The sequence below is a fragment of the Aotus nancymaae genome, unplaced genomic scaffold (assembly GCF_030222135.1).
Source record: "Aotus nancymaae isolate 86718 unplaced genomic scaffold, 86718_ANA_hifiasm-v0.15.2.pri h1tg000016l, whole genome shotgun sequence".
Taxonomy (NCBI): Eukaryota; Metazoa; Chordata; class Mammalia; order Primates; family Aotidae; genus Aotus; species Aotus nancymaae.
In genome coordinates this window covers 35,706,708-35,721,632 of record NW_026988428.1, presented here as the reverse complement: position 1 = coordinate 35,721,632, position 14,925 = coordinate 35,706,708, and the positions used below count along the sequence as shown (strand labels likewise).

Genomic DNA, 14,925 nt, shown 5'->3' with positions numbered 1-14,925 from the left:
GGCCTGACTGTGGTGCAGCGAGCAGACCCCACCAGATCAAGCAGAGCTTCAGAGTCTCTTGCCTTCTCAGCTGCTCCTCAAAACCCACTTCCGCAGGTTGGGTCTGGATGCCTCTCCTCCCACTTGACGTAAAGGTGTTTTGGGCTTCCAGCTATGAAAGACCCAGCTTAAAAATGGCTTATACAGTGTTAATGATGTCACAAAACAAGAAGTCCCAAGGCTGTTGGTGAAGTCAGTGGCTCAACAGTGTTATCAAGGACATACGTTACTTCTGCACTTCTTTGTTTCTTGCTTGTTTTATTTCTTTTCCTTCTTCCGTCAACTTTATTGAAATACAATTTATATGCAGTAGGATGTACAGATTTGATTTCGTTTTATTATTTATTATTATTATTATTTGAAACAGTGTCTCACTCTGTCACTCAGGCTGGAGTGCAGTAACATGATCACAGCTTACTGCAGAATTGACCTCCTCGGGCTCAGGTGATCGATCCTCCTACCTCAGCCTCCTGAGTAGCTGGGGCTACAGGCATGTACCACCATGCCTGGCTAATTTTTGTGTTTTTTTGTAGCGTTTGGGTGTCGCTATTTTGTTCAGGTTGGTCTTGAACTCCTGGACTCAAGAGATCTGCCTGCCTTGCCCTCCCAAAGTGCTGGGATCGTGGAGCGTGAGCCACTATGCCCAGCCAGGATGCACAGATTTTAAAACTACAGTTTAATGAATTTTGACAAGTGTTGACCTGGTCACCTCCATTCCAATCAAGATGTGGGATATTGACATCATGCAGCAAGTTCCCTCGTGTCCATAGGCAGTCAGTCCCCCAACCCTCACCCCCGCCACCTCCTGCTCCAGGTAATCTGGTGTTTATCTATAGATCAGTTTTGTATGTTCCAGGCTTTTCTATGAATCAAATCATATTGTATGCACTCTTCTGTGTTTAGCTCTTTGGCTTCAGACAATGGTTTTGAGTTTCACCTACTCTGTTGTATTAATAGTTCTTTTTTTTTTTCTTAGATACAGGGTCTCAGTATGTTGCCCAGTTTGTTCTCAAACTGTTGGGCTCAAGCAATCCACCCGCCTCAGCCTCTCAAAGTGTTAGGATTACAGGTGTGAGCCACCATGCCCAGCTCATTTTTGTTGCTGAATAGGTTTCCACTCTAAATATTTCACCACATTTCTTTCTCTTTTTTCTGCCATCCTTATCCTCTTGATTTTTGTCCTTGTACCCTGACTTCTCTCAAAATTACAAGGTAGATGCTGCAGTTTCAGACACCACAGGCAGACAATGACATTCAGAGGCCAAGAAATGCTGTTGTTTCTCTTTTGGCCTCTGTGAGATCTTGTTAGAAGCCCCTCCCAAAAATCCCCTTACGTCTCATAGGCCAAATCATGCCACGTGTCCTTTCTCAAACCAAACACTGACAGAGAGACCAGAATTGCTGGGGGTGCTCAGACTAATTAGGATTCACCCCCAATCCCAGGGGAAGGGGGCTTACCATCGCTGAAGAATTTGGCAGACCAGTTCCTGAGCAAACTCAAGGTTCTGTTAGCAAGAAAGGAGGGCAATGGTTATTGGTAAAGAACCAGTAGTGACTGCTCCACCTGCTTCTTCCTCATTAATAGAATTCAGATTTTGTGCAAAGATCCATCCCTTGAGGACTGTCATTTGTGTCCAACTCAGGAGTAAATCATGATGCATCTAGATCAATCCCAGTCATCCTGTCCCTGTAACCAGGGATTGGTTTAAGTGTGTGGACAGCGGAAGACAGTGCTTATGGCCAACTAACATTCATTTTCCTCTCTTCTTCCTTAGTAAAAGGATCAAATTTTATTTAGGGTGACAAAGCACCTATCAAAAAAAATATGCCTCTATGATTTCTTACACCTAGGAATGGCCAGTGATCAAGTTCTCGCCAAATAGATGTAAACAGAAATGTTCTGTAGGGCATCTGAGAAGGTTGCTTAAAGGAGCTGACTCTGCTGAGGAACAACCTTTGCCCTTCTGCTTTTGGTCTACAACATGAATCTAATGGCTGGAACTCCGGCAGCCGTTTTGAAACATGAGGTGGATTTGAGAATGAAATCACATGAGATGGGTGGTGCCTGGGTCCCTGGTGACGCTGACACTATGGAGCACCCCCATCCAGACTTTTCTATGTAGAAAAAGTAACCTCCAATTTTGTTTGAATCATTCTGAATTTAGCTAACATATGCAACTGAACCTAATAGAACACAGGCAGTAACACAATTTCTGGTCAATGATATGAAAGGGAAGATCTGGATGTCTCTGGGAAATATTTCATTACTTTTAAAAGGAGGCATTTGAGAGGAATTGTTGGCCCATACAGGATGCTTAGAACTTCATTTTTGCCATTTTTGACCTTGAGGGGAACCGTCCAGGGACACAGCACATATACTGAGGGTGTTAGAGTAAAGATGGAGGGAACTCGGGCCCCTGAAGATGGTGCAGAGCCTCTGAATCAATTCACTCTGGAGCTACCATTTCTCAAGACTTCTCATGTAACACGATGTATTTCATCAATTCTAGAGTGCATATTTGGTCACATTCTAACATGTTTGAAATCAGCATACATGTTACAGCCAGTGGCATCTTAATCTGTGTCAGCCGGACAGAAGCTTTGGCTCAGCTGTCTTGCATGTGTGAACTTGGTGGCTTTCCTAATGTCATGACAGGACAACTATAACCCCATGATGTTTTGGTCCACAAGCCATGTAAAGATAATTTGAGTCCTGGCTGATAGTTATAAGCTTTTGATTGTCTGGCAAAGTTTACAATGCAATCCCAGAGATAACAGTGGATGTGGGCCTGGTGCATTAGCTCACGCCTGTAATCCCAACACTTTGGGAAGCCGAGGTGGTTGGATCACCTGAGGTCAGGAGTTCAAAACCAGCCTGGCCAACGAAACCCCATCTCTACTAAAAATACAAAAATTAGCTGGGCGTAGTGGCATGTGCCTGTAATCTCAGCTACTCGAGAGGCTGAGGCAGGAGAATCACTTGAACCCAGGAGGTGGAGGTTGCAGGAAGCCAAGATAGCGCCAATACACTCCAGCCTGGGTGACAAGAGTGAAACTTGGTCTCAAAAAAAAAAAAAGTGGATGTGATAGACAGCCTGCAAAATGGCCCCCAGTGGTCCCAACTTCCTGCTATTCACACCCTTGTGTAGCCCTTTACCACATTGTTCCAGAGTTGGTCTGTGTGATCAACAGGCATACAGGAGAAATCATGATATGTGGCTGGGCCCAGTGGCTCACACCCGTAATCCCAGCATTTTGGGAGTCTGAGGTGAGTGGATTACCTGAGGTCAGGAGTTCAAGACCAGCCTGGTCAACATGGTGAAACCCTGTCTCTACAAAAATACAAAAATTAGATGGGCATGATGATGAGTGCCTGTGATCCCAGCTATTCGGGAGGCTAAGGTGGGAGAGGTGGGAGAATCCCTTGATCCTGGGAGGCAGAGGTTGCAGTGAGCCGAGATAGAGCTATTGTACTCCAGCCTGGGCGACAGAGCAAGACTCCGCCTCAAAAAAAAAAAAAAAAGACGGTGGCTTCTGTCCTGAATCCTTACCTGTGCTTTCTCTGGGATCATTTGCTGGGGGCTGGGAAGCCAGGACCATGTCATAAAGACAGGAGACCTATAGAGAGGCTCATGTGGTGAGGCCCTGAGGTGGTTTCCAGCCAGCAGCCAGCTAGGACCTGAGGTCTGTGCACAGCCATGTGAGTGAACTTGGAAGTGAGCTCTCCAGCCCCACATGCCTGCAGCCCCCAGAGGACAGCTTGAGTGCAGCCTCATAAGAGACCAGGAGCCAGAACCACCCAGTTAAACCATACCCACAGAAAGTACAATATAAAATGTTGATGGCTTAAAGCTGCTAAGATTTGGGGTAATCTTTCATGCAGCAATAGATAATTCCATAGAGCTTTTTTTTTTTCCTTTTTTTTGAAACAGAATTTCGCTCTTGTTGCCCAGGCTGGAGTGCAATGGCGCAATCTCAGCTCACTGTAACCTCTGCCTCCCAGGCTAAAGCAATTCTCCTGCCTCAGCCTCCCAAGTAGCTGGGATTACAAGAACCCCCCACAACACCCGACTAATTTTTGTATTTTTACTAGAGACGGGATCTCACCATGTTGGCCAGGCTGGTCTTGAACTCCTGCCCTCAGATGATCCATCTGCCTTGGTCTCCCAAAGTGCTGGAATTACAGGTGTGAGCTACCACACCCGGCCTCACAGAGCACTTTTAAGAAATGTTCTGTATCACCAGTACTTGTAAGATGGCCCAGATGGTGATTCTGTGTGGAAAAACAGATGTTGACAGCTGGGAGTTGAAAAGTGATCCAAGAATCGGACTCTCAATGGGGTAATGTTTTAAGAAAACCTTAACCAATTTATTTCACCCATGTTTTTCTTATTAAGTAAGTACATGAACAGTAAGTCTAAGAGAGCCTTTTCAGTAAGTATAAAACAAAAATTATAAGTGATAAGAAGTCACTGTCACTTTAATTAGCAATGTTTTAGTGTTTGTTTTCTTTCTAAAGTACATGAAGTATGGTGGTTTATGCCTATAATCCCAGCACTTTGAGAGGCCGAGGCAGGAGGGTGGCTTGAGCCCAGGAGTTCAAGACCAGCCTGGGCAACATAGCGAGACCCTGTTTCTGAAAATAAATAAATAAAGTACAAGAAGCAGCAGTGCTTCTTAACATCAGTGGTGTCTAAATTGAATGAAATATGATCATGTATTTTCCTTATTGTACAAGCCATTATGAGGGGAGTTTTCTGGCACTTGAGGCAGAGGATCTGAATTCAGGGGAGTAGAGGAATAGGGCTGAGGAGGAGGTGAGTAAGGGGAAGGAGGGAACATGTCTATGAGGGAGAGTGGGCAGGGATTTGTGGCAAATAGCTCAGAAATATTTACAGGAGTAGCTTTGGGAATGGGTCCCTGTTGACGCGTGTTTGTCCCAACCCTCCAGTGGGTTAGTAAGAGCCTGGAGTCTATGCCACCCATGATGCCTGGCAACTGCTGGTGGCATTGGAAATGCCTGCATTTCCCAAGCAAAAATAAGAGCATGCGACCTAACATAAGAGTCTTCCAGCTGGTGCAGTGACTCATGCCCTTAATCCCAGCACTTTGGGAGGCCAAGGTGGAAGGATCACTTGAGGAAAGGAGTTCAACACCAGCCTGGTCAATATGGCAAAAACTTGCCGTACTGAAAAAAAAAAAACCATAAAAATCAGCTGAGCATGGCGGTACGCACCTGTAATCCCAGCAGCTACTCAGGAGGCTGAGGCAGGATAATTGCTTGAACCTGGGAGGTGGAAGTGGAAGTTGTAGTGAGCCAAGATCACGCCACTGCACTCCAGCCTGAGTAGCAGAGTGAGATTCCGTCTCAAAATAAATAAATAAATAGCCGGGTCGGGTAGCTCACACCACATAATCCCAGCACTTTGGGAGGCCGAGGCGGGTGGATCATGAGGTCAGGAGTTCGAGACCAGCCTGGCCAACATAGTGAAACCCTGTCTCTACTAAAAAAAAAAAAAAGAAAAAAAAATTAGCTGGGCATGTTGGTGGGCACCTGTAATCCCAGCTACTTGGGAGGCTGAGGCAGGAGAATTGTTTGAACCTGAGGCGGAGGTTGCAGTGAGCCGAGATCATGCCATTGCACTCCAGCCTGGGTGACAGTGCAAGACTCCAAAATAATAATAATAATAATAAATAAATAAATAACAATAAATAAGAGTTTTCCTATATAAAAAAATTTTTTTTTGTCCCATTAAGTCTTTACCATTTACAGCTTTATGGCCTTATGACTGATGCAAGGGAAGATGGAAACATGCCGGGGAGGGATGCTTCATCAGGGGCGTCAGGTGCCCCTTGCAGCTCCCAGAGTGTGGCCAATTGCTGGGCAAATGTCCAGGGGCCACAATCTGCACAGGGCATAAGAGGGTCTGGAGTTGGAGATCTGGTTAGTATTTTGAGCAGAGTTATGCAGCATGAATTGGGATTCACAGACTGAGGAGTTTGCCCTCCCATCAGGAGGGAGTGGAACTCTATCAACAAGCATCCTTTGTGGAGAGGGAAGCAGGCAACCCAGTGGCTTAAGTTCCCAGGGTAAAGGGCAGCCCAGGATTTAAACTCAGGCAATCTGACTCAAAGCCTGTGCATGTCTTAGTCACACATTTTGGCCTTTGAGATCTGTGGGGAGTTTTGCAACCACTGAATCCAAGCCCCTTATTTTCCAGTTGAGGGAGCAGGACTTGCCCAAGGTCCATGGGGATAGGGTGGCTGGGCAGGTCTCTGCTGCTGCGGGGCTCTGTGGATTAGTGTTGGTGAAAGGAGGGGCAGGGGCTGTAGGCATGGATGGTAGCTGGCCCTCCCTTCCTTGCCACAACGCAAAGTGCCCCTGCTTTCCATCTGGGGAAGGGGCACAACTTGATGGGGGTGGAGGGCGCAGGTTGGGGAAGCCGCCCACCTCCTTCATTCCCGGGATTCCCAAGGCAGCCATTGTCCAGGAGGAATGTAGGGCCAGCAGCACGGAGGGCGGGGCCTCTTCCTGTGCCCCAGACAAGCCTGCTTTGTGCTCTCCACCCCAGCCCCTCCTGGCCATCACCAGACAGGCCTTCCCAGCATTTTTCAGGGCTCTTAGGGCAGGTCTCTAAGAGAGGAAGGGACTGTGGGAGATGCACTCAACCCTGGAAAGCCAGTCTGGGAGGGCGGCCTGGAGGAGAGGTCAGAGCACCGCCCAGAGGCCTGTGCTTCTGGCTCCTCGGAGCTAAAAATATGCATTCCTAGCTTCTGGTTACTAGAACTTTACCCTAAGGCAATAATTAGACACGTGCACAAAGGTGAAAGTTGCAGCCTTGTTCATCAAGCTTTTATTTCCAGAAAAAAAAAAATCAACAACAAAGGAAACTTCTTCTTCTTTTTTTTTTTCAGACAGAGTCTCACTCTGTTGCCCAGGCTGGAGTGTAGTGGTATGATCTTGGCTCACTGCTACCTCTGCCTCCCAGGTGCAAACTATTCTCCTGCCTCTGCCTCCCTAGTAGCTGGGAATACAGGAGACTACAGGCATGCACCACCACACTTGGCTAATATTTGTATTTTGAGGAGAGATAGGGTTTCACCTTTTTGGCCAGGCTGGTCTCGAGCTCCTGACCTCAAGTGATCTGCCCGCATTGGCCTCCCAAAGTGCTGGGATTACAGGCTTGAGCCACTGCGCCCAGCTAGGAAACTTCTTAAATTAATTTGGGCATGTCCACTTGATGGAATGTTAAGCTGTCATTAATAATTGTGTGGTATAAACGTATTATAGACAGAAAAAGATGTTTAAAATATTTGTCTATTGGCTGGGCGCAGTTGCTCAAGTTTGAGACCAGCCAACATGGTGAAACCCCGTCTCTACTAAAAATGCCAAAATTAGCCGGGCGTGGTGGTGCATGCCTGTAATTCCAGCTACTTGGGAGGCTAAGGTAGGAGAATCATTTGAACCCGGGAGGCAGAGGTTGCAGTGAGCCATGATATAACCACTGCTCCAGCCTGGGCAACGGAGCAAGACTCCTTCTCAAAAAAAAAAAAATCTGTCTATTAAGAAAAGTGTATTATAAAACACTATGGAGACCTCTCTCTATATGTACATATATGTAGAGAGATAAATAGAATAATATCTAGCTGACTCTAAAGTGGTTTTTGTTTGCTTGTTTGTTTTGAAACGGAGTCTTGCTCTGTTGCCCAGGCTGGAGTGCACTGGCGCGATGATGGCTCACCGCAGCCTCAATCTCCCTGGATCAAGCAATCCTCCCACCTCAGCTTCCCGAGTAGCTGGGACCACAGGCGCCCAGCCACTGTGTCCAGCTGACTGACTCCAAAATGTTACCAGTGGTTATCTCTGGATGGTGGGATTAAAGGTGTTGAATTTTTAAATTTTTTGCTTTCTGCTTATCTATTTTTTTCTTTTTTTAGTTGGAGTTTCGTTCTTGTTGCCCAGGCTGGAGTGCAGTAGCTCGATCTCCATTCACTATAACCTCTGCCTCCTGGGTTCTAGTAATTGTGATTCTCTTGCCTCAGCCTCCCAAGTAGCTGGGATCACAGGCCCCCACCACCACACCTGGCTAACTGTTTTTTCTTATTATTGTTTTTTTAATAATAGAGATGGGTTTCACTATGTTTCCCAGGACTCATGGAATCCTCTTGCCTCAGCCTCCTGAGTAACGGGCTATGGGCACATGATGCCATTCTAATTTTTGTACAAAGGTGTTCTGCTTGTGTAACTAAAGTGTGTGTGTGTTTGTGCACGAAGCTTAACTGCCCACTGCTCTAGGCTGGGTATCCTTCACCCTCAGAAGTTCCTCCAACATGGCTCCTTACCTCAGAGGGTAAGAGAGGCAGCTGTTGAGGCATCAGAAAAATGAGCGTCAGGTAGGCGGCCTCTGAGCCTAATTATAACAGCAACAGCTCACTTAGCACTTTGCAAGGGGTTTCCACACACATTATCTCATTGGAATCCCACCACAACCCTGTGAGGTCACATCATTGCCCTTTTCCAGGTGAGAAGACAGGCTCCCCACGGTTAAGTGGCTCCCCGGGGACAGTGCAGGAAGTGACGGAGGTCAGTCCACAGCCTCTGACCTTCAACCTCGGCACCCCACTGCCTCCCTGACTCAAGTCCATGACAGCATCTAGCATTTGTTCATCCACCTGTCCCTGTCCCCCACTGACCCTGGTTTCTGTAGGCAGCGCTGGGGTCTTACTTGAGTCACCGTTCCCAGAACTTAGTACACTCAGGCATCGGTACATGCTACTGAATGAAAGAATGAACATTCAAACCTGGAACCCTGTGGAGCAGGTCATGGTAGATAACAAACTTGTTCTTTAGAGTCCCTACATCCTTTTTTTTTTTTTTTTTTTGAGATAGAATCTCGCTGTCACCCAGGCTGGAGTGCAGTAGCCCGATCTCAGCTCACTGTAGCCTCCGCTTCCCAGGTTCAAGTGATTCTCCTGCTTCAGCCTCCCGAATAGCTGACTACAGGTGCACACCACCCAGCTAGTTTTTGTATTTTTAGTAGAGATGGGGTTTCACCATCTTGGCCAGGTTGGTTTCAAATTCCTGACCTTGGGTGATTCGCCTGCCTCAGTCTCCCAAAGTACTGGGATTATAGGCGTGAGCCACCATGCCCAGCCCAGACTGTGCATTCTTATACTTGCTGTAGTCTCTATATTTATTTCTCTTTTGTCCTTTAATATTTTGCAAAGCTCTTTGGAAGACGGCTGACAGCAAGAGTTGCCACAGGAATGGCTCTGCCTGGATCTGAACTGGTTCCTCCCCACTACACACACCCATAATTGGAGACAGCCGCCCCTGAGGCTAAGGGAGCAGAGGGGAGGCTCTTGGCTGGCCCCTTCCCTACCTGAAGGGAGGGTTTCTATCTAGCACCAATGCTTGGGAAAGATGAGATTCTACACACTGAGTCTTGCTGAGTGTAACCCTCCCTTCCACACGCTGGCAGACCCCAGACCCAAAGGTGTGGAGGTTCTAGGGTGGGCTGCAGATACTGGGACTGGGCTAGTCAGGGAAGGCATCCTGGAGGAGACCTGGAAGGCTGGTTTAGGAAGGGGAGGAGGCTGGGCTGAAGGAAGAGAAGCAGGGAACCTGCTCCAGTAGTCCTGGATGATTTAAGTACAACCAGATGTGCTGGGAATCTTCTGTCAGCCCAGGCCCAGGGAAAGCAGAGTGGGGGCGGAGAGATCTCTGGGCCACTTGGATTTGCAGTTCCCCATTTTGCCCTGGGTCTGTAAACTTTAGGGAGGGAAGAAGCCCAGTAGGGTCCCAAGGTTCCAGATGGGCTAGCATGATGGAGGGTGGATCATGCAGGACCTGGGGGAGGCTTCTGCATTTGGACAGGTGGAGTGGGCTCAACCCTGAGAACCTAGGGGGAAAACAAGGGCTGGAAGTGCTCTGGGAGTAGAGCTACTAGCTCTGCTAGGATGCAAGACAGATAGGGAAGACTTTACAGAGGAGGGCATACCTTAGTTGGGCTCTGAAGGATGAATAGGATCTCACCAGGCAGAATAGGGAAATGAGAGTCTAGGCAGAAAGAGTCTAAGGTATTAAAAAGGTATGAGTGTGGGCCGGGCATGGTGGCTCATGCCTGTAATTCCAGCGCTTTGGGAGGCTGATGCAGTCAGATCATGAGGTCAGGAGTTCGAGACCAGCCTGACCAACATGGTGAAACCTCCGTCTCTACTAAAAATACAAAAATTAGCTGGGCATGATGTCAGACACCTATAGTCCCAACTACTTGGGAGGCTGAGGCAGAAGAATTGCTTGAACCCGGGAGGTGGAGGTTGCAGTCAGTTGAGATCCTGTCACTGCACTCCAGCCTGGCGACAGGGTGAGAGTCCATCTTAAAAAAAAAAAAAAAAAAGATATGAGTGTTTAGTGAGAGTTTCTGTGTGATTATAAGGTACATGGTGGGATCAGTTTGGAGTGCTGGCTGAAAAGCTATGCTGCACTATGTCCAGGATGGTGGGGGGTGGACGTGCTTCTGCTCACAGAAGAAACAGCAGGGCCACGTGTGGGGTAAGGATTTTGCAAGTGGGGTATCAGGGTCCCCAAGTGTTGGGCCCCAGGGAGCGAGTGGGGTCTGATAGCCACCCAGCTTCTCCTCCCAAGTCTGAGCTGCATCTGCCCAGAGGGAGGAGCATGTCTTCTAGTTCGCCCAGAGGCTCTCAAGGACTCTTAGGCTGGGTGTGGGGTGGGGATCTGATCCAGACACAGCTTGTCACACAGTGGGAAGGCAAAGCTGGTATACATTCATGAAGAATAAGAGTTCGGGGGTGGCTTGAGCAGGGTTTGGGACGCACTGTGAACTGAGCCTTGGTGGCCAAACAGCAAGAATGAGACCGGCTAGAGCTTCCATTTGTGGGCAGAGCAGTCTGAGCCCTGGGCAAGTGTGGTGGGGGGGAAGCCCAGCTGGGTGTGGTGTCCTCTGGGCACGCACCCCAATCCCCAAGCCGGGACACATTTCCTTCCTTTCCTGCTCATAATGACTTCTGAGTGGCCAGTCCAGAGGACCACAAAGAGGCCTCCCCACCCTTTCCTCTTCCTCTCTTCCATTTCTTTCTCCCTTCCTCCCCCCACCTCATCCTTCCCCCGACCCAGGCCCCTTTTCTTTCCTTCCTTTTCACCCCACTTGCTCCTCCCGCCCTCTCTCTCTGGCTTTTACTTCCTCCCTCTAACTCTCCCCGCTCCCTCCAAAATCCTTAGTGCTGATTCTCCCTAGACCCACGGAGTTATTTTTCTTCTTAACGCTTTTAGAAAGCCCTTGTTGCAGGTCTCTGGACCAGGAAGGTCACACACTCCCACACTTGTGCTGCACACCCAGAGGCATGCGCCCGCAGCAGGTGCCTGCACTCAGCCACGAAGCCATGCATAGCACCTGTTTCCCCTGGGGGTGGGATGGGGGTAGGATCCTCCACCTTGGATGTGATACCAGCAAAGGGGCCGGGAAGGAATGGAGGGCCCTCGGCAGAAGCCACACATTACCACCATCATTACCACTATTATTATCCAATCCATTGCCAGGCACTTGACCTGCCTGGGGGTGATCACAACCATCTCAGCAGGGACTCTCAGGGCACAGATCCTTTGACTGGGGACAGCCAGGAGTGGGGTCAGCCCAGAGTCCTCAGAGATCGGTCCCTGAGGGCCTTGCCCAGGAGGGCAGGAGGTAGAGATGTGATGAACAGCTTTTTGCCAGGACTAAGTATTTGTCAGCCCAGGAGGCTGGATGATGTATTAAGAGGACTTGAATGAACTCTGGGAGGGGAAGCCACACTTCATTGCCTGAGCACTGGTGCAGGGTGGGAGATGGAGGGGTGAAGTGATCAACCTCACCCCCATCTGCTAACTAAACCTCTTAATGTCACCCACGGTAGTCTGCCCATTGGAAACAACTCAGTACTGCCAAGCTGCTGGCCTTGCCCCTGGAGTCCAGCAAAGGCCTCTCCAGCATGCTGATGCCTTTTGCCATCTCACCAGCAAGGCTTTTCTTAGCTTTCAGCTTGTCCCTTTCTTTACTCCTGGACTCCTGGAAGATGAAGGAGAACTCCAGGGGAGTGTATGATCAATTTCTTCCTTCACGCTGGGCCCCTCAGTCCAACCCCACTCCTGTCATCCCCCCTACCCTGGAGCCTAATGTCAGGATCCCCAATGGCAATGCCAGGCTTGGCTTCCTGGCACTGATCCTGCTGAGGCACCTAGCTCATGTGGACATTAGTCTTTTCCTTAGTTCCTGTCTCTGGCTCTTGGGGAACCTGACAGGTAGGAGTGGCAAGAGTGCAGTGGGTTCTAGATCCAGCTTTGCTGTGTGACCCCAAGTGTGTCACTTCTCCTCTCTGGGCCTCTAATACTCCAACAATGAGGAAATATTCAAGGAGTTCCTTCCAGCTGGCAGCTTGGGATTGTCCCTCCAGCAAGGGTTTCATTCTCTTAGCATGGTGGTCGTGGTTCCCTTCATCATGCCTTTCTATTTCTGAAGCCAAGGGCTACTCTAGCACTCTGAGCCGTGACATATCCCTCCTCTTGTGCCAGGGTAGGGTCCTGGGGGTGTGGAGTGGAAAGGAAGAGAGAATTCTGAAGGTGGAAGAGACAGTGACCTTGGCAAGTACCAGAACCTGCGTGGGTGCTGGTTGTTTCCATACGTGGGCTGGGAAAGAAGTGGGAGCTACTGAGGCCCTTCCCTTTCCCTTAGTGGCACCTAAAGGAGTGCCCCAGACCCATCAGACCCCAGAGCCTGCAGGGGAATCCACATTAGGAGGACGGAGGAGGTAGTGTTTTGGAGTCCTGCAAAAGGGGACAGAGCCCTGATCTGCAGGCTAGGGGGTGAGTGCCAATCTTGCCCTACTGACACTCAGGCTAGGGAGACATTCAAAAGGAAAAAAAAAAGCCCTCAGGAGAGAGGACCCTTAAGCACTGCCCTTGGGTGGAAACACCATAGCCTTGGGACATCTGGAGGCTCCACATCAGGAAGGTTCTTCGGACCCTCCATCATCAGCACAGCCCCCTCCTACCTTCTCCTGAGGCAAAGTGGGTTCCTGGCCTTTATCCCTGATGAAGCCTTGAGTGTGTGTGTGTGTGTGTGTGTGTGTGTGAGTGCACGCGTGCTGGGCAGAATTCTGTATACCCTTCCACTGGGAGCTCCAGGAAGACAGGGCTGTGCCTCTTGGACTCTCTTGGGTATCCCTGGTGCCTAGTCCAATGTTTGGCACAAAGTTAACACTCAGTATGTATCTGTTGAATACATAGAGGTGTCTTTGGACACCTCTAAGTGGACTAGAGGTCTGGGACTCATCCTTTATGCCAGTCATCCTGTTTGGCCCAGTGTGACTGTGGCCTTCTGGGGAAGCCCTCCAGTGGAGCCACTGTTTAAATTTCACACCCCACAGTCCGCTGCCCCCGTCCAGTGCTCACCCTCCTCCCCGCACCCACCGCGCCTGGAGTGGCATCAGCGTAGAGCAGCGGCCTCGCCTGGCGGCGCGTCCTGCCCTCTGCACCCCAGGAGGACAGGGGCAGCAGAGTCCCTCACGCAGTGGGTGCTCAGCTCACCTGGGGGCTGAGGAAGTGAGCAAGTGTTCACCAGGTTGTGGCCAGGGGGCCAAGGCAGTTCTGGGAGAGGGGGTCTCTGGCCGCCCGCGGATGGGGCGGGCCCAGGCCGGCTGCCTTCCCCTTTGCCCTTCGACCCAGGAAACCGCCCACATCCAGCGGACACGCTCGACGGGCTGGGCTGCTCAGTCCAGGCCTCAGTCCCGTCCCCGGGCCGTTCCCGACCCCTACCCGCCGGCCCGACCCCCACCCCTACCCCAACTTCCCGCTCCGACGGCCGGGAGAGGCGGGGCGGGCGGGTCTGAGAGTGGCGAAGGACACTCTCCACACCGAGGGTCATTTGCTCTTTTTTCCCCTCTGTGGCTAATTTATTTTAGAGCCAGGGGCGGGAGGGGGCGGGGCCAGACAGGAGGGTGGCGAGGAGGGGCTGGGCGAGCCCAGGGGAGGTGGGGGCGGGGCGGGGGCGAGGTGGGGGAGGGCGCGGAAGAAGCCAGGGGTGGAGGGGCCAGAGAAGGGGCGGGAGTTGGGGGAAGAGAGGGGCACTAGGAGAGGGAGGAGCAGGGAAAGGGGAGGGGAGCCAGGGCCTGCGAGGGAGGGCGCTGGGGGCGGGCAAGGGGAGGCGGGGGTGGGGGTGGGGGTCTTGCCTGCGGGGGGAGCCGGGGCCGCCCCTTGTCCGGCCACCCCCACTGCCCAGTCCCGCTCCCGCCCGCGGCAGCCGCAGAAGCCGCAGCAGCAGCGGCTCCAGGATGGTGAGCGCCGCTGCCCCCCAGCCCAGGCCTGTCGCCCCTGGCCCGCGCCCCCGCCCAAGTCCCCGGGCCGGACGCGACCCCAGGCCGCGCACACTCACCTAGGACCCGGCCGGGATGCCGAGGTACGGGGCCGCGGACCCTCCGGGGTCCGGGGTTGGGGGAGGTGACCGTTCGGTCCGGGTGTCCGGAGCTTTGTCCGCCAGTACGGGGCCGGGGAGGGCCGGAGAGGGCGGGGGCTGCGGGTCGCGGGTTTCACCTCGGCGGGGGTCGGAGGGCAGGGCCGGCGGGAGACCCTAGCGGGTACGTGGGAGGCGAGGGTCACTTCCCGGGGGGAGGGGGCGGGCAGAGCCGGGGATCTCCGCCTGGCCGCCGACGGGCACCCGCCTCGCAGCCCCCTCTGGTGCGGAGGCTTGAGCGAAAGCGAACAGCCGGCTCGGGAGGCGTCTGCGGGCCTGGGGGTGGGGAGCCGGGGTTTGCGGGTTCAGGTCCCAGAAGGATCCAGCGTCCGGAGCCCGAGGGCCGGCCAGCAGGCCCCTCCCACTCCGTCAGGTCTTTGTC

The 14,925-nt window shown here is 51.4% G+C and overlaps 1 protein-coding gene and 1 long non-coding RNA gene across 2 annotated transcripts in view; one reads left to right on the top strand and one right to left on the bottom strand.

Moving 5' to 3' along the window:
* The window catches only part of FIGNL2 (fidgetin like 2), a 54,785-nt gene that overhangs the window by 8,784 nt on the left and 31,076 nt on the right, over nucleotides 1-14,925 (top strand). The gene's annotated exons all lie outside the window — the stretch shown is intronic.
* Nucleotides 6,865-14,810, bottom strand: LOC135275388 (uncharacterized). Its single transcript, XR_010342985.1, has 3 exons — nucleotides 14,466-14,810; nucleotides 12,673-12,722; nucleotides 6,865-9,941 (listed from the first exon to the last, which is right to left on the bottom strand). It is a non-coding gene; the product is annotated as an uncharacterized LOC135275388 (long non-coding RNA).